The sequence below is a fragment of the Euprymna scolopes genome, chromosome 6, assembly GCF_053919585.1.
Source record: "Euprymna scolopes isolate OS-2025 chromosome 6, ASM5391958v1, whole genome shotgun sequence".
Taxonomy (NCBI): Eukaryota; Metazoa; Mollusca; class Cephalopoda; order Sepiida; family Sepiolidae; genus Euprymna; species Euprymna scolopes.
This window is the reverse complement of record NC_136487.1, coordinates 72889521-72908864: the sequence shown is the minus strand read 5'-3', so window position 1 is coordinate 72908864 and position 19344 is coordinate 72889521. Positions and strand designations below refer to the sequence as shown.

General features: G+C 34.7%; 1 pseudogene; it reads right to left on the bottom strand.

Annotated features, from left to right (window-relative positions):
- Window positions 1–368: 368 nt before the first annotated feature.
- Window positions 369–509, bottom strand: LOC145278583 (U2 spliceosomal RNA; annotated as a pseudogene).
- Between the last annotated feature and the right edge of the window lie 18835 nt (window positions 510–19344).

Genomic DNA, 19344 nt, shown 5'->3' with positions numbered 1-19344 from the left:
TATATATATATATATATATACTAGTAGGCCGCCCGGCGTTGCCCGGTCGTAAAATACGTAAAAAAGCCCGAACTAAACGTTTGTGATAACAAGGCCGATAGCCATTAGACGCGTGCTCTCGTGTAATGAATGAATGCGTGAATGTAGAATTGACATGAAATTCTTAAAGATAAACTAAAATGACCGAAAAATGGACTGAAATGACTTAAATAAATAAAAAGTAAATGACTTAGAATGACTTTAATGAACTTAAGGATGCATTGAATGACCTTAAAAATGACTTGAATGCTTAAAAAATAACTGTAATCCTTCAGAAACAACTTGAATGATCTAGAGAATGACTTGAATGGCTTTGAGACTGACTGGTTGTAAAGTGGGTGATCATTTTACATTAAATTAATACAGAAAAGTGATCCCCCGCTTTATATCACAAAGTTACAAACATAAGTACAACATGTAGTAAGAAAGATACTACACTTTGATCTTGGCCAAAAGGCCAAGAAAAGGGTATTTATTTGCTCCCCCACCGAGCAAATAAGGCACAAGGCCGATTTTTAATGTGAGGAGTGAAGGGGAAATGAGGACTAACTTCCCGGGGAGTAGGGGAGCTGGATAGTGACAATTGGTATGAAGGGTTGCCCCCTACATTGACCTAGGTCTTATATGTGGAGTTGGTATTTATTTGCTCCCCCCACCGATCAAAAAAGGCACAAGGCCGATTTTTAATGTGAGGAGTGAAGGGGAAATGAGGACCAACTACCCGGGGAGTAGGGGAGCTGGATAGTGACAATTGGTATGAAGGGTGGCCCCCTACATTAACCAAGGTCTTATATGTTGGTTGGTATTTATTTGCTCCCCCACCGAACAAAAAAGGCACAAAGCCGATTTTTAATGTGAGGAGTGAAGGGGAAATGAGGACCAGCTCCCCAGGAAGTAGCTGAGCTGGATAGTGACAATTCGCGTGAAGGGTTGTCCCTACATTGACCAATGTCTTATATGTGGGGTTGCCCCATCATATGGTCTTTGCTTGCAGTATGTGCCAGACAGACACTACACTTTGATCTTGGCCAAAAGGGTATTTATTTGTTCCCCCACCTAGCAAATTAAGCAGAAAACCGATTTTTAATGTGAGGAGTGAAGAGGGAATGGTTACCAACTCCCCGGGGATTTGGGGAGCTAGATAGTGACTATTGGTATGAAGGGTTGCCCCTACATTGACCAAGGTCTTATATGTGGGATTGGCCTCATATATGGTCTTTGCTTGCAGTATCTGCCGGAACAGATGGTATTTATTTGCTCCCCCACTGAGCAAATTAGGCACAAGGCCGTTTTTAATGTGAGGTGAAAACCAGCTCCCCTAAAAGGGGTCACTCTGGTTACCAAAAATAATAATTGTCCCAGTATAGAGGGTTTCCCCTCCATTGACTGGTACAAATTATCTTAAGTGTAGTATCTGCCGGAACAGATACTACACTTTGATCTTAGCCAAAAGAGTATTTATTTGCTCCCCCACCGAGCAAATTAGGCACAAGGCCGATTTTTAATGTGAGGAGTGAAGGGGAAATGGGGACCAACTCCCCGGGGAGTAGGGGAACTGGATAGTGGCAATTGGTATGAAGGGTTGCCCCTACATTCACCAAGGTGTTATGTGTGGGATTGCCCTCACATATGATCTTTGCTTGCAGTGTCTGCCGGAACATATACCACAGTTTTATCTTGGCCAAAAGGCCAAGAAAAACTTAAAAAGCTAAGAACAGCATCTATTAACAACAGACCTTTGATCTTAACCAAAAAGGCAAAGCATAAAAGTGTTACGGACAGACAGACCGACCGACCGAACGACGGACTGACGGAGTGACTTATAGAATCGCTTGCACGCGACTAAAAACGGAGAATGAAAGACCTAAAAACTCGACGACATTTCCCCCGTTTTAGTGCGGGTTTTTTCAAGAGTAAAAATGTAAAAACCTTCACTTAACGGGCGAAACGTCGTCGAACTGTTAGGTCTTTCCACCTCCGTTTTTATCATATCGTTGGATTGTTTATCCTATTTTTATCATCTACTTATCTATCTATCTGTCTATCTATGTGTGTGTGTTCGGAAATAAATTAAGATAAAGGAAAATATATTGATGAAAACAAAGTAAGAGAAGAGTGGTGATCCAAAGAAACAAACAAATGATGAAACAAGCAAAGAAAAAAATGGAAGAAAAATATAATAACAACAAAAAAATAATGGAGATTTGTTGGAGAAAATGGTAGAAAATAGGGAAGAATGAAACGGTGCTGGGAGAGGAAAAATGCCCATTACCAAACAACAAGAACAAAAATAACAAACAACAGCACCCAAAAACGAGAAACATAATACATTCAACAAAAACATAACTAATGAACACGAAGGGTTTACAGTAAATAAAAGATCCGGACGTTACGTTAAGAAGCTTTTATCTTGACTAAAAATTAACAGTAAGAAAAAAGAAATAACAATTAGATTAACAGAAAGACAATGACAATTTAATACAAAGAAAAAAAACTTCTTCCATTCGCTATATATCAACAATGACAAACAACTAAGAATCGCAACCCGTTCTAAAAAGGAAAAGCGCATAAAAGCCGCATGACCCTCCACGTGTCTGCACATGCGCCGTGTGCCCGAATAATAACGTCGTTTCCGGTGTGTGTAAAAACTTAATACAAGTTTGAATTGAAAAATGTAAAATAACAAACTTTAAATCTTAAAAGAAGAAACTGAATAAATTAAAATAAAAAAAATTGAAGCGATGTAAATAATTAATTTGTAAACGGTGCTATTTAAACCGTGAGTAAATTATTAAGGAAAAACGAAAAAAGTTTGAAAATTTGAAAAAAAAAAAAAAAAAAAAGTCGCTCACACACATTTAAAGATGAAACGACATTGAAGGATTGACCATTTCATTTTGGACTTCTCAATTCCTTACTGACTTAAATCATGCAGGGTACGTAATTAATGTTTATAGAAATGATATATCTCTCTTTCTGCTGTCCTGTATTCCCGTTGGCTTCTCTATCTATTATTCTAACTATCATTCTTTTCTCTCTACAGGACACAGTTTTAGATAAAGGACCTCTTCTCTTCTCTTCTCTTCTCTTCCTCCCCACTCTCACTTTCTCTGCGATTTAATGGATGACGTAATAATTCTGTAACATCAGCAACTGCGTACAGTTATCACGAGGGCTGTGACAGCAGCATATTATTTTCATTGTTTTTACTCTTGAGTATATATCCGTTAATATCTTATGTGTTGTTATATAGACTGATGTGGTGCTCGGTTGATTGACAGTGGGTTACTGTGTCGGATATATACTTAAGAGTCAAAAGAATAAAAAGAATATTCTGTTGTCACAGCCCTAGTTATCACACAAGTGTGTGTTTTAATAGATTAGTGACGTCAACTTGTATTGCTATTTAGTTGTGACAACACTAATATGCACCGGAACAAACAAGATTAATGAACAAGATGCACCGAGTTATACAGTATGCTCTCTCTCTATCTATCTTTAATATATACATACATATATATATATATATATATATATATATATATATATATATATAAGAAAAAGTAGTTAATATAAGACGTTAAAACACTTTGAAAAAGAGTTAAAAACATATTTAATTTTAAAAAAGGAAGCACAAAATAAGTAGATAGTCATTAATCCGCGGAGTTTTGAAGAAATACTTTCCTTCTTATCAAAGGGTAGGATTTAGCAACAAAAAATTTGGACATTTTATAAAGTGAACCAAAAAAGAACTACGACATATCAACGAGAACACCAGGAAACTTATGACCATGCACAATGCACTACACGTCAAGGATGACGCTAAACGACTCTACGTGAAAAGGAAAAATGAAGGAAAGTATACTGGTTTGTAGAGAAGACTGTGTGAATGGCACGAAAAAAGAATTAGAAAAATGAATAATGCGGAACATCGGAAGGATAATCACTGCAGCAAGAGACACTGAAAAATGAACAAGACAGAAAACAGAGGCGCAAGTGGGAAGAGAGACAGCTAAACAGGAGGTTCATAAGGATAACAAAATATGAGACTAACGAAAACACCTAGACGTAGCTACGAAAAGGAAACCTAAACAGAGAAACTGAATCACTAATAACAGCAGCACAAGATAACGCAATTAGAACCAACCACATCAAAGAAAAAATTAACACGATACAAGAAAACAGCAAATGCAGATTTGGTTTACAAAGAGACGGAACAATAAACTACATAATAAGTTAATGTGACAAACTGGCCCGAAAAGAATATAAAAATAGACACTATCAAGTGACGAAGGTAATACACTTGGAATTTTGCAAACACTTACATCTTGAACATTCAGACAAATGGTACAAACACAAACCGGCAGCAGTAATTGGAAGTGAAAATCACAAAATCCTATGAGCGTACAAACAGATAAACTCATCCAAGCAAATAGAACAGATGTGATAATGGTTAACAAAAAGAAAAAAATCTGTCATATCGTACATTTCGGCGTTCTAGAAAACCACTAGGTGTTAGTCTCATATTTTGTTATCTGATAGATGGAGAAACGGAGCAAATAAACTGAACTGGCCAGAGAGCTGAAAGGGATATGGAAGACGAAGAAACTCAAGATAACACCAATAACAGTAAGAGCACTAGGAACAATCCAGAAAAACTTTGAAAATAGAATGAAAGAGATTGGACTGAAAGGGATGGCTGAGAAGATACAACGCATAATAATAATGAAAACGACAGAAATACTAAGGAACCCCCTTGTATACGGAGACCAACACATATGAGCTACTGACAAACAGAAACTGCTACAGAAGTGAAACACCAAGAAACATCACATGGAATAAAAAAAATTGAAACTGTATAACTGTAAATTAACCCCCCACCCCCCAAAAAAGTGTTGGCATCAACTGCCACTACACGGAATAGTCGGGAACAGTCAAAGAGGATGGTAAGACCGATGGAAGAGTGCACTAACCAAACCTCCATTAGATTAGTACAAAGAAAACTGGGACGCTTGGAAGGCTTATTTACACACAAACAACCAGTGAAGACCAATGATCGCTGCTAATGAGAAATCAATAGTAAACGACTCTTGCGATGACGCCAATTCATCTGCAAACGGTATCGAAATAAATGGAGAGTACTAGATATGTGGAGAAACTTGTTGTCACTCAAACTCCAGAAAACACCACAGGTTGTCATCAAAGAGAAATCTTTGATGATGGCCAATGTGAAACCTCAATAATAATAATAATAATAATAATAATAATAATAATAATAATAATAAAACTTCTTTGGGATATGCACATACAGACTATTAATGTCCTTGAACACTCCAGACCTGATATAATTTTACTAAATAAAAACAAGAAAGCTTGTTAAATCATTGACGTAGTCTCCCCTTTCGATACCAGAGTGTGAGAGAAAGAACAAGAAAAAAATAAACAAGTACCAAGATCTAAAATGGGAATTAGTTAGACTCTGGAAATGCAAAGAAGTCAAGGTGATTCCTATTGTGATTGGAAAGCTTTGGACCTTAACAAAAGCCACCACAAATAGAAGCTGAAAAATATTCATAATAATTCAGGTTTATCGGAGGAACAAATAGAAAGAGAATATGCAAATTATCTAACAATGTCTATTGTAACGCGACCTATCAATAGCGTATAGTAGTTTAATGTTTGCCAGATATGGTGAGGTAGTGATAGTTATGCGTTAATGTACTTTGAAATCGCCGTAGACTTTATGCATACACCAGATGCTCAGTGTTGCATTCATACACCGACACACAAATTTCGAACCCCAAAGTCCTCAACCACTACTGCCTCACGTCCTAGCTGCTTCGGTCGGCTTCCCAGCTGATGTAATCTAAGAGAATGTTTGCTATATCTAATAAAGTCCGGTGGCGAATTATAATCCGTTTGAGGAAGAGTCTCGCACATTAACTAAGGTAGCGACTACGATAATATATTACGTGATCATTTCTGTCAGAATTTAATCTGATTGTTTTTCCCTTGGAAACAAACGTTTCTATGTAGTTTACTTGCCATAAATATATTTCCATTAATAACTCTCTCTCCCCAAATAGCTTTTGGGTCTATTTTTTTTCATTTAATGATGATTCGACAAAGAACCGAAAGCGTTCGTGATACATATGGAACAGAATTCTTTTTTTATTTGGATGGCAAACAATGGTAAGAAAAACTCAAATAATAAAGAAGTATAATCAAGTAGAGGAAATTCTGTTGCGTTTAAAATGTTTGCTTATATATATATGTGTGTGTGTGTGTGTGTGTGTGTGTGTGTGTGTGTGTGTGTGTGTGTGTGTGTGTGTGTAATAGCAGGTCGCTAGCCGTTTCCAAATCGTAAAATACGCATGAGTCTTATATTTTAATTCATAACAGAAACTGAGACATGTGCATGGGAGTATTATGTTTTTTGTTTCTAAACAGTTCACTTCTTGTAAGCAAAAAGAAATACTCGAGCCGAGATCGAAACCAAAACCGAAAGACAGTGAGTCAAGTTCAATAAAAATTAAGCCAGCTCAACACGATCTTTAAAGAGCGTTTTACAAACCTACTTATTCTTGACATAAGAAATCTGTTCCGTGAACAATTCACTAATGCGAAATCGTGAAACAGTGAACCAACAGATAAAAGTCCGATGACCCCCCCCCACTACTATTTTTAATTTTGACCTCTTAATAGCCCACTGTCTGGATGAAAATCAATTAAAAAGTGTTTCCCATGTTTGAATACCCTATATACCAATTTCCACATCTTTAGATAAAAAGATTTGTTGGGTATATAGGTTGAAAAGCGTTCTCACCCATACACATACATTCTCATTTATATATAAGTATAGATGCACACACACGCGCATACACACACACACACACACACACATATATATATATATATATATATATATGTGTGTGTGTGTGTGTGTGTGTGTGTAATTATAAAACTCAAATGACCTTGTAACGATGTATGTAACCCACTTTCCGGTTTTCGACATCCGGTTGCGCATGCACGCATGACCTGCGCACTGAAATATTAACGTCATTATTTCGAAATTATTATTTAACATGGGAAGAGTAGGGTTTTAAATAACTTAAACGTAATACAGAAATGAATGATGTAAAAAAAAAAAAGTAGACAGTATTAACAATTGTTTATTTGGATAATTTAAACGCGAAAATAAAGAACAATTGGGACGCTGAAATATTAATGTTATTATTTCGAAATTATTATTTAACATGGGAAGAGTGGGGTTTAAAATAACTTAAACGTAATACAGAAATGAACGATGTAAAAAAAAGAAAAAAAGCAGATATATCAAAATTTGAATTTAACTATAATAAGTATTATGGTATCTGTTCAGTGCACATTTACCTATAAGTATGGCCAACCACTTATAATTCAGTAGATGTAAATATTTTTTCAAAAATAATCAATTATAATAAACAGAACGACTCATAGAAATCTATCTATATTCTTTTTTTTCATTTTAATATACTTTCATAGAAATGTTTCTGTTATGTCAAAAAAAAACTATGTCACGCTCATACATGAATTCCATAGCTAATATAACATACTGACCAAACGGGTCACGGGTAGTCTAGTCTAGTATATATATATATATATATATATATATATATATATATATATATATTAAGATGTGCGTGTTAAGTTTTTAGTTTTGCTTTAAATGGTCAAGCGCATCAATTTAAACTCCATTGCTTTAAAGAACCGCGTAAGATAGTCAAAAATCGATCGACCTCACCCAACTAGCGTCGAATTGGTCATATATAAACGTCGGATAATTGATTCTAATTCCTTTACTTCTATAATCAAAGCTATTAATAGTTTGCCAAGAGCATTCCGCATCGTCTCTTCATTTACATCGCATCGCGTGCATCATGGCGATAAGCAGAGAAGTAAGACAACCAATGGCGTATTTGCTGGCATAATTTTCGCACCGATTACACAGGAAACTGTGCAGTCACCAACCATCAAATGGCCGGTTCTTCAGTGTGGATCCATGTTTAGCCTTATTAAACGCCAATTTGTTAAATTGTAGCGAGCCCTACACTTTTATTTTCCTTTCTTCTTCTTCTTCTTCTTCCTCTTCTTCTTCTTCTTCTTCTTCTTCTTCTTCTTCTCAACGGAAGCGCATAAAATTGCTTCCGGTTGACGAATAAATATGGCGTCCATTGTTTTTGCTTTCTGATCGGTAAGTAGCAAATACTTCTTAGCAAGACATGAGGAAAGATAATTTTTATCATTTAATTTCGTGCATATTTCACGGTTAAGTAAAATTAACCACCTTTCGTGTAATGTTTATGTCAATGCGTAATTGGTTTAATCATTATCGTCACTGGGTACGTAATCAGTGAAACCTAGTTCAAATAAAATCCTATATGTTGTGTGTACATTTATGGCCTAATAACGCAGAAACATGTATGATGTCACTACATCCTTCATATTTTTTTTATTATAATTGTTTTAAAATTTAAGAACTATAATAGAAATTTGGTTGCTATCTGAAGTCGACACAATACAATTACTTCTTATCAATGTACGACTGTCCTATCGTTGCTTGATCAATTCATTCTACTATACTATTTTAGGCTAATGTAATATCTATCAACTCTCACTTTAGAGCAGTGGTTCCCAACCGCTGTGTTTCGGAATGATTACTGGTGTAAAGAGATAATAGCTAGAAGCGATTTAATTTCATTTTGTTTAATAAAACCATTTAATTTATTAAGCATGATGACACGACTCAATTTCAACCATCAGTAAAACAAAGCCATCAAAATCTTAATGTAATTCTTAACTTCCTACTTATGTGAATGGGATTTCTTTTTACCTAAATAACATTTAAAAATGAAAAAGAAACATGAAAAATATTTTTAAAAAACAACAAAAAAGAGTTAACAGTGTATTGCCCCAATTTAAAAAGAATTCTCCTTCGTTGTTCGAGCACAGAATAGATTAAGTTTAACATCAAAACAGGTACTACATTTGTTACAAAAATCCTAGGAATAAACCTGAGTGGACGCAATTGTATTGTAATGTGATAAACTGTGAGATAATCACCTAACTGTAGGAAGACAGACCAAGAATTCGCGGATAAAAGTGAAATTTAACGTCGAATTAACATTATTTTATCGGAGATTTAACATAGGGAACTATTCTAAGATCAATGAGGTATGACTTCGACAGTCATTTTCATTTACTTTTTTATTTTGCATTGCTGGTCGACCGAAATTCTCCCGATCGACGGGTGAGAACATACAACTCTTTTGGTTTCGCCTAAAATTCTAGCCAGGTGCATTTGAAATTATTGTGATTAAAAGTCGTTGTAATGTCAAATTGATATCAAGCTAATGTCTCTTCTGTCGTGGAAATTGAAGAATAGCACCGCGTGAGTGAACGCACCTATTCGATTGGGATTAACCAATGTTTTAGGGCTAACGGATGAGGTGCAATTCATTGATTGATCTTGGTAATGGGGAAAATCACCCAAATAACTCCACTTATTTGAGTATAAAAGGTGCTACACGGCTAAAAATAGAAATATAGAGAGAGACACAGGCCCGGAGCGTGTTTTTGTGATCCCCTTCAACCTGTCAGATTATCTCAATCGAGAAATTAATCCTCGTTGAAATCAAATCGCGATTTGTGAACCAGAGAGGAAGTATTATTTTCTAAAAGAGAGAATCGTGGAAATAAAGTCGACAGCTGAAACACAAACTGAGATTGCGAGGACGCGAATATTACTGCTTTACTCTCCAGCTCCCATTCTTCCTGTTAATGACCAGAAGAGACTGTTAATAAATACTCTTTCTCGTCACCGACAAACAAGGAGGGAAGAAAAAAGGGTATTGGTTTATACACGACTATATACAGGTGAATTCAAATAGCATTTTCTTCTTTCTGTTATCAACAACTTGTATTCTCTTACTCGCAATTCCTAAAATATATTAATTCTTTAATCAATTCTATTGGAACATTTGAAAAAAAGATTTTTCACAGTGATGAGCTTCAAACAGACCACCCAAGAAGAAATCCACTCTTTATACAGAAGGGGCACACCGCGGAACAACGTGGAACTGTTCCTTTTATATTGAAGAGGTGCGCTGCGCAACACTAGACACTGACAAGGTATCATCCGGCATTAACCTATTTGTGAACTTCGAGTCTGTTGTGGCGGGATCTACCTAAGTAGCATATGTGGAGTGTCAACCATATAAATATGGTTGATACTGTGAAGACGGGAGAGACCCAACGAAAGACCCAACGAAAGACTCAAGGAAACAACGAGATCAAGAGTCGACGACTACCCAGCCGGCACTTTCTCCACGGACGGTCTCCTTACGACTATACCAATGGACTTTATGTAAATATTGTATATACTTTCGTGCTTTCAATATATCTGTTCTACTTTACTTTTGTGTTGTCGTTATTTATTTTCATGTGTACAGTCGAGCTTCAACACAATCTGACCATCTTATTAACAATTATCTTATTATAAGCATCTTATTAACAATTATTATATTATAAGCATTAGCCTTGATAAGTGTGACCAATAATTAAAAACTATGAAGGAAAATAATTTAAAACTATCAGGACCATGTGTTCAGTCGAACAGAGTCTAATTAGGCTCAACGACCCGTGGAGTTGCCAAAAACTTTATAACTATCTGAGTCCGACCTCTGACACTGAACGAGAGAGGTAGTGACTAGGATAGGTTTATAAACTGGTTCTTCACCTTTAGCACGACAAAGTGTTCTCGTTAACTTGAACTGTGTCTCGGCCCAATTAGACTAGATTGCTCGTTCATGTGTGTGTGCTGCGGATTTTTAGTCATACCTGAAGTGAAGTCGTGCATAAAGTCTCGACGAATAAACGAGTATGAGAATACTAACGTATGTGGGCACCTCATATGGTTCGAACCGCTTTCGTTGCGTGATTTCCCCACATCAAACAAACATGTATTCAAGCAATGCAAAAGCTTTTATTCATTTTTTTAAAATATTTAAATGATCTTTTAATTTTCTTCCTCGGGCGATGTTTCCTTTATTAAAGTGTTCAATCTCAATTAAATGTTCGTGTGTTTCCTGGAGGCATTCCAAAGAAGAAAGCCTGATGACATGAGAAAGACGCGGGTGGAGATTATATTCGTTTTATTAAATTGATAGAAATTTTCAATTACCTTTTCGCCATGTTATCTCATACATTTAGCACTTGTATTTAATATATGTGCATAAATACATATAGGCTAGATAAGAGATGGGGAATAAAAGTTAAATCGAACTTTATTATATCATCAGATAAATAAGGAAGGAAGAGGAGAAAAACGAAAATCCTCTTTAAGCCAGATAGTGTACCCTCTTCCTCTGATCAAATAATAAATTTCTATGTAACTTTTATTATTTTTTATTCAATAGATACATTACTCCTCTTAACAGTGTAGAGCCGTTACTATCTTGATAGGTCAGCTTTGCTAAATGTTATATCTTTATCAGGTTCATTTAATATATATATATATATACATATAAATATATATATATAAAGCTGAACGTCTGTTTGTGTGTGCGTCTGGTCACGAATAGGCTCCTATATGGTTGACTATTTTAAAAAACTGATTACATGTAATGATAGAAGATGTATCGAGACACAGGAATGGGTATGTTTGATCTGGCAGAACGGTGGTTCATTAAAATTGTGAGGTCTGCGTTTGCGCCTGGTCCACAAAGTATGGAAATAACAAAATTAAAAATTAAAAAAAAAACGTTTACAAGTGTTTTTGATATAGATGTACATAATAATACTTTGATAAGTATGTTTTAACTTAAATAGGGATGGTGTAATTAAATTTTGGGGTCTGCATTCGCGCCTGGCCTCCATAGAATGGAAATAGGCACAAACTTTAATAAAGACTTTTCATATTTATCTGCGTAAGTATACTTTGATAATTATGTTTCATTTTGAAGAAATATGGTATGATAAAATTATGGAGTGTTCGTTCGCACCTGACCTCCATAGAATGGAAATATGTCACAAAGTTTAACAAGGTTTTTTTAATATAGATCCCCAGAATATTGTGATAAGCGTTTCAGTGTGAACAGGTATGGTATAATAAATTATGGGGTTTATCTATTTTATTTTTACTTTCATCATATTTTGCTTTGGTTTTGATACCCTCAAATTCAACCCAAATTTACAACCCTTCCTTTTCATAACCTATCATACTTTCATAAATCAGAGTCCATTTTCTGTAGGCGGGTATTTTGCTAGTATATATATATATATATGAGGTGCCTTCAGTAAGTTTCTAGATTTTTGTACAGGCATTTAAAATTGTTGTTGACCCTTGAAATTCAGCATTTTATTGCTATACACCTTATGCTATGACTGACGAACTTTTATGATTCAGGGTTCAAATGAACAGCTACAGCAGGAATTGGAATACACCCTACTAAAGAATGATTGTCACAGTTGGTGAATTTTTAAAATGCAATCTGGACGTGAGGACACTTTATAAGAACGATATGCAATAAAATTCTGTTTAAACTTAGAAAAATGCTACAGAAACATATGGAAAGTTTCAGACTGCTTTTGGGCCATCTTGCATGAATCGAGCAACAGTTTATGAGTGGCATAAGAGATTCAAGGAAGGCAGTAAGTGCACAGTTTGATATCGGTGTAGGAACTGAAGATGCCGCGAAAACCTGAAGATGCGGAGGATTTCCGTGAAGTTTGTCTCAAGGGGGCTCAGAGAACATTAGAACGAAACACTTTGCCATGACAGCAGGGAGAAGGTCAAGCTGATCAAATCCGATTCCGCAGCTTTTTATGCTTTGGTGACCTGCGATGAAAACTGAACTTACTGCTATGATCAAGAGAGTTTCCAGTGGAAGCATGCTGGCTTGCCTAGACCCAAGAAGGCCAGACAGAGCAAATCTACCCGGAAACTTATGATGATCCGTTTTTTGGCAGCACTGGTATGACTTGCATGCACTGAGTTTCCACTGGACAACACAACGAATACTATGCTGAGGGTTTAAGCGGAGTTTAGAAAGAGATTCCGTCGAAAGAGGCGAGCACTCTTTAAATCTGGTAATTGGCATTTCCACCAGAACAATGCACCAGTCCACAACTCCATCCTTGTCACAGACTATTTGACCAAGATGGGCATCAAGACAGTTCTTCAACCTCCCTATAGTCCAGACCTTGCTCCCTGTGACTTTGGATTATTCTCTAAACTCGAGGAAAACCTTAGAGGCTGTCGTTATGAGAAAACTGAGGAGATGGGGGCTTCCATAAGTTGTTGGAACTTTATAAGCGCATTGCAGCCGGAGGAGATTACTTCGAAGGTGACTAGAGTTTCATGTGTATACTATCAATAAATTTGCCCATACTAAAAAAGTCTGGAAACGTGTGTGTGTATTTAAGACACCTCGTGTGTGTGTGTGTGTGTGTGTAGAGAGAGAGAGAAATAAAAAGGAACAAACCGTGTTACGTGTTCCTTTTTATTTCTCTATTTTTTCTTCCATTATTTTTATCATATATATATACATATATATATATATATATATAGAGAGAGAGAGATATTCATATACACGATGTACCTTAAATACGTTTCCAGACCTATATATATATATATATATATATATATATATATATATATATATATATATATATATATATATATATATATATATACAATTATTATTATGATAATTTTTTTTCAAATGCCTACAGACAATAGTGTTTTTCATCCTTTCGGGAATCATCAGTGCAGGGTGTCACGATCGCCGCCGGTCGGGAGATTCGAACCAAGCCACGAAGCCATCTCTGACTCCATTAGCAAGAAACAACTCCACACGTTCAACTTTAACCGCGAGAAATATCGTTGAAATTTCAACATTTATTTTTAAATGTTGTAACATCTGTCCACAGTGATCTAATGATTATAACACCATGGTCTGCGCATGCGAGATTAAGTGACCGACTTTCACTTCAACTGTAAAGTGCTCAACAATAAGAACCGAGTTCTTAAAAGAGCTGACATAATTATTACTATGATAAAAATACTACCTAACTTCGCATCGAATGGATACTGTAAGTCTTAGATTGTTGCATATTTTAATACCAAAAGTCCATACTAAACTTTAGCTAGATCAGGCCAATAGTTTTCGAGAAAACTTCTACAGTAAACGTGGTATTGTGGTGAATAATCCATATTAATCTATAACTGTGCATCGAATCAATATTATAATACTTTGTACGCTGCACCTTATCATAGAAAAGATATATAACGAATTTCAACCATATTAGCTCAGTAATTTCCAAGAAAAAGTGGAACAAACAGACTGACAGACAGACAGACAGACAAACTAAAAGACATATCATATATATATATATATATATATATATATATATATATATATATATATATATTGAGAAAGAGATGAATAATGTTAAAATAAATATAAAAATGACGATAAAGGAAATAAACCGGTATACAATCGTACACGCATATAGGAGAATATAAATGCTGTATACTTATTCATAAACCAATGAAAAAGTACTTATATTAAAATATTATTGATTGACTGCGTGAAACAAAATTGCATCTTATTCGGATGAAAATGTCATGAAGTTTTTAAAAAATTGTTAAAAAGAAAATTATTTGAAAATATATGAAGATAATAAATCACGGGGTGAAAGAAAAACGTATTCTTAAATACAATAAAAAAGATAAAAATAGATAAATTTTAAATGCAATCATCGTGAAAATGCATACAAAAAAATATTTTAATCTAAATGTTACCAAAAGAAGAGAAAGAAATATCCTGGGATGAAATAGAATACTTTTAAATCGAATCGAAAGGTTCTCGAAAGATCAACAATACAAAATGAGAACTGTTTACTAAATAACGTGTTACACTTTCGACAAAAAAAAAGAAGATGGCGACGGTCTTGCTCATGCGCAGTGACAATCACACAACTCACGTCAGCCCTTCGTTCTTCTCTTGTCACTTTCTTGCTGGCGATTCCTTGCTGAGCGTGTTTGCGCGCCGAAGAATAGCCAATCATTTTTAGTTAATTATGAAAACGAACGAAAAATTACGTTCGCTGCGAGATCGCCGTGACCCCCGCAGTGAGAAGTCGATGCTTGTTAATTAAAATGTTCTACGGGATGAGAGAAAAGGGCTACCCACACGTGTGTATAGATGCGTCTGGCCGGGCGACTCTGTGTGTATGTGCGTATGTTTTCGTGCATGTGTACATGCGTGTTTATGTATAAGTGTTTTTTGTTATTTGCATCGATCATTTAGTGTGTCTGATATACGTTCTGTATACGGATGCTGTTACGGATGCCTTGCTGTAATTGCAAATGAATATCTTCTTTACGCATTATATATATATATATATATATATATATATATATATATATATATATATATATTATATATATATCTATAAAAGTGAACGTGTCTGTCTGTCTGTGTGTCTGTGTGTCTGTCTATCTGTGTACATTTCCCTACGCAATAACTCTGTCAATTTTTAGTCTATAGACTCGAAATTTAAAATACCGAGTACTGAGATTTGGGAAAATCGATGTGATGGGTGTCAGCCAGAAATGTTAAGGGGTCAAATTTCAACGATTTGACCTTTAAGAACTCTACCAAACTCCTCCAACAATTTTGGGTCTAGACACTTGAAATTTTAGATATAGGTTCCTTGAACATGGATCTAACTTAATAAAGTGATTTGAGCCCGAAACAATAAATTTAATGGGGTCATAACAGGGGTCAAAGTTTTAAAACATTAACCATTTTTTTTGTTTTTTTGCTTTTTTTGCACAGCATACACCTCCAAACACCCGAGCAACGCCGGGCACCCCTGCTAGTATATATATATATATATATATATATATATATATATATATATATATATATATATATATATATATATATATATAAACGTATACAAGTGTGAAAAGTTATGAGTTTGTGTTTATTCTTCGCATACAAACATTGTCTTCGAAATAAAAGATAAGTCACAAGAGTATCCATCTTGAACCAGACTACGAGATAGATATTCAAAGAAAGCACTTGAATATATGATGAACACCGTTCACTAAATTAAGCTAAGTAAAATATAAATAAATTAAGCTAAGTAAAAATATAAATAAATTAAGCTAAGTAAAAATATAAATAAATTAAGCAAAGTAAAATATAAATAAAATTAAGCTAAGTAAAAATATAAATAAATTAAGCTAAGTAAAATATAAATAAATTAAGCTAAGTAAAAATATAAATAAATTAAGCTAAGTAAAAATATAAATAAATTAAGCTAAGTAAAAATATAAATAAAGTAAGCTAAGTAAAATATAAATAAATTAAGCTAAGTAAGATATAAATAAATTAAGCTAAGTAAAATTATAAATAAATTAAGCTAAGTAAAATTATAAATAAATTAAGCTAAGTAAAAATATAAATAAATTAAGCTAAGTAAAAATATAAATAAATATATCTAAGTAAAAATATAAATAAATTAAGCTAAGTAAAATATAAATAAATTAAGCTAAGTAAAATATAAATAAATTAAGCTAAGTAAAAATATAAATAAATTAAGCTAAGTAAAAATATAAATAAATTAATCTAAGTAAAAATATAAATAAATTAAGCTAAGTAAAATATAAATAAATTAAACTAAGTAAAAATATAAATAAATTAAGCTAAGTAAAATATAAATAAATTAAGCTAAGTAAAATATAAATATTGAAACCAATCGACCAAATGTTGCATCCTTGTGCCTGGTTTACAAGTATTTTAATGAAAGGTGCTGAAATAAATAGAAGCCTTTGTACCTCATCGACTTAAATTTCCCCGACTGACGCGACAAGCAGCAAAATCCCACCCCTACACTTTAGTGACCCCTAGATGCCGGACAGCCTTCTACTTAAATACTTTTTTCCCCTCGAACTGCTAGACTTTGGACTTCCCTCCCGGGCCCTTGCTTTCCTGAATGAACATGCAGCAGTTCAAATGCAATGTCTACAGACACTTCCCTACATAGATTTTGTCCAAAATCGTAGCCCCTTATATCCAAGTGGCACTGTGTCTTATTGGAGATGTAAAAGCAATGTTTTTTTTTTTTTTTTTTTTTTGCTTCTGTAGAAGCATTGGAAATTTTGAAAATCCGTTAAAAGAAAAGAAAACAGATAACATGATGTAATATATTTTTAGTTTTTTGGGTTTTTTTTTTTTTCAAATAAATGAACTATTTTTCTCATCTTATTTTCGGATTTTCGGCTCTATTGGCCTTCCTCAGAGTGATACAGTAATTTTCTTTTCATTAGCAAAATCTTATAGCGTAGCCGAACATCGCCGGATGCTTCCGATCTTGAAGAAACTGTTTTCTCAATATTTATACACGCGTACCAGCGCATTTCGCTACAACTATTAGGTATGACAAAAACAGTTTGTTGGTCCCCCGACAATAGGAGGACGGACCTGTAAATTCACCCGTTCGTCTGTCCACACTTTTCTCAATAACTACGCATTGAAAATTTTTGAAATTTTGCACAAACATTAAACATGATATGAGTAAAAATGTACCAGAACAGATTTTCCGGAAAAACTCCGGTTTCTCCCCTAGGGGTGCCTTTCTGTTTAAAATTGCTAAAATTGACACTTTTGTACTTATTAAAAAATTGATGCCTTGGATTTTTATAAAACTTTCTGAAAAGTTGCAACTAATTGATTTCTATATAATTTTGCTTGTCTATACTTTGCAATAACTCTTGGGTGTGCCCTAAGGGCTCTTCTAAGGCCAATAAAAACACTCCATTTTTCGGACTATTTTACCATATTTGTCCAAAATATTCTGTGCATGTCTATTTAGTTGTTTTTGGATGGTGCTGAACTCAAATTTAAATATGTTAAGGCCTTGACGACTTTGGGGGCTAAATGGGGAAAGGGCAAATGGTGGACTTAGTTATTTCTTTTTTTTTTTTTTTGCATGGTGCAAAACTCTAATTTACATATATTAAGGCCTAAAATTGCACCGTTTGTTCATTTTCACCAGGATTTGACGACCCATTGGCCTTTTGGGGCTAAATGGGGGGGGGGTTAAATGCTGAAGTTAGTCATTTTTTATGCCTCGTTCACTGTGCACTCACGGGGGACCATTATGTTTCACTTGTTTGTTTGTTTATTTGTTTGTTTGTTTGTTTGTTTGTTTGTTTTTTCAGCAAAACTGGAAGAAATCGGTGATCTTCAGCTAAGCCGCAAGATCTCAACAGTTGGGGAAAAATTTAATTATCACCTTGAGAAAGTCACATGAACCATGAATTTGGATTAAAATGTCATTTATGGGAAAAAATCGCACTTAGCGTTAACTGGGTTCTTAACAGGTTTTCATATTTCTCATTATACCGAGACTTCCACTATAATAAAATTAATCTTGATATTTGTACACGCGTACCAGCCCATCTTACTACGAATATCGAACATTACAATAGTTTATTCAACAAGTAAGGCGCCTCCTTCCCTCCGCTAATCTATGGGAGACCCTTGGAGATGGTCGAGAACCCTCTCAGCCCCCCCCTCCTCCCTATCAGGGTTACGTGATGTAATACGAAAGCAACCAGAAATAATTCTGTTCATAGTTTCGTATTTTGTTGTGCTGAGCAGAAGAAACCTTTGGGTACAATGGTCAGAACAATCATCCAGTATGATCGCTGCTCGGACAGAAAGAAACTGCAACCTACTGTCTGTACAAAGAAAGCTATGGCAATGCATCAAACTCTTTATTCGAGAAACAGCGTGAATAGGGTTCTGAATCAGAACACTTCGCTCGATAGGGATTCCCATGGTAGACATGTAGCACCTAATCGTCGAACACCTGGGCAACATAAAAAATAATGAGCAACAATGACTTCATGAATGTCTCCAGGGAGAGAGATAGATAGAGAGCCATCGCCGTTAATGCCTGTACCAAGCAGGACACCACTTGAATTCAACAATATCAAAAGAAATTAGTGATCTTCGGTTACGCTGCAAAATTTTGACAATGAAAACGATTGCCTGTTTTACCTTGAGAAATGTCCACGAAGCCGAAAATATTGTTTAGAAAAATAAATAAATAATTCATCTATTTAAAAAAAAACAACAATCCTGCATCCTGATATCTGGCTTCTCAATGGATTTTTTAAATTTCTAATTACAATATTTTATTATGGAGTGAAATATTATTTTAGAAAAATCATTGTGTTTAATA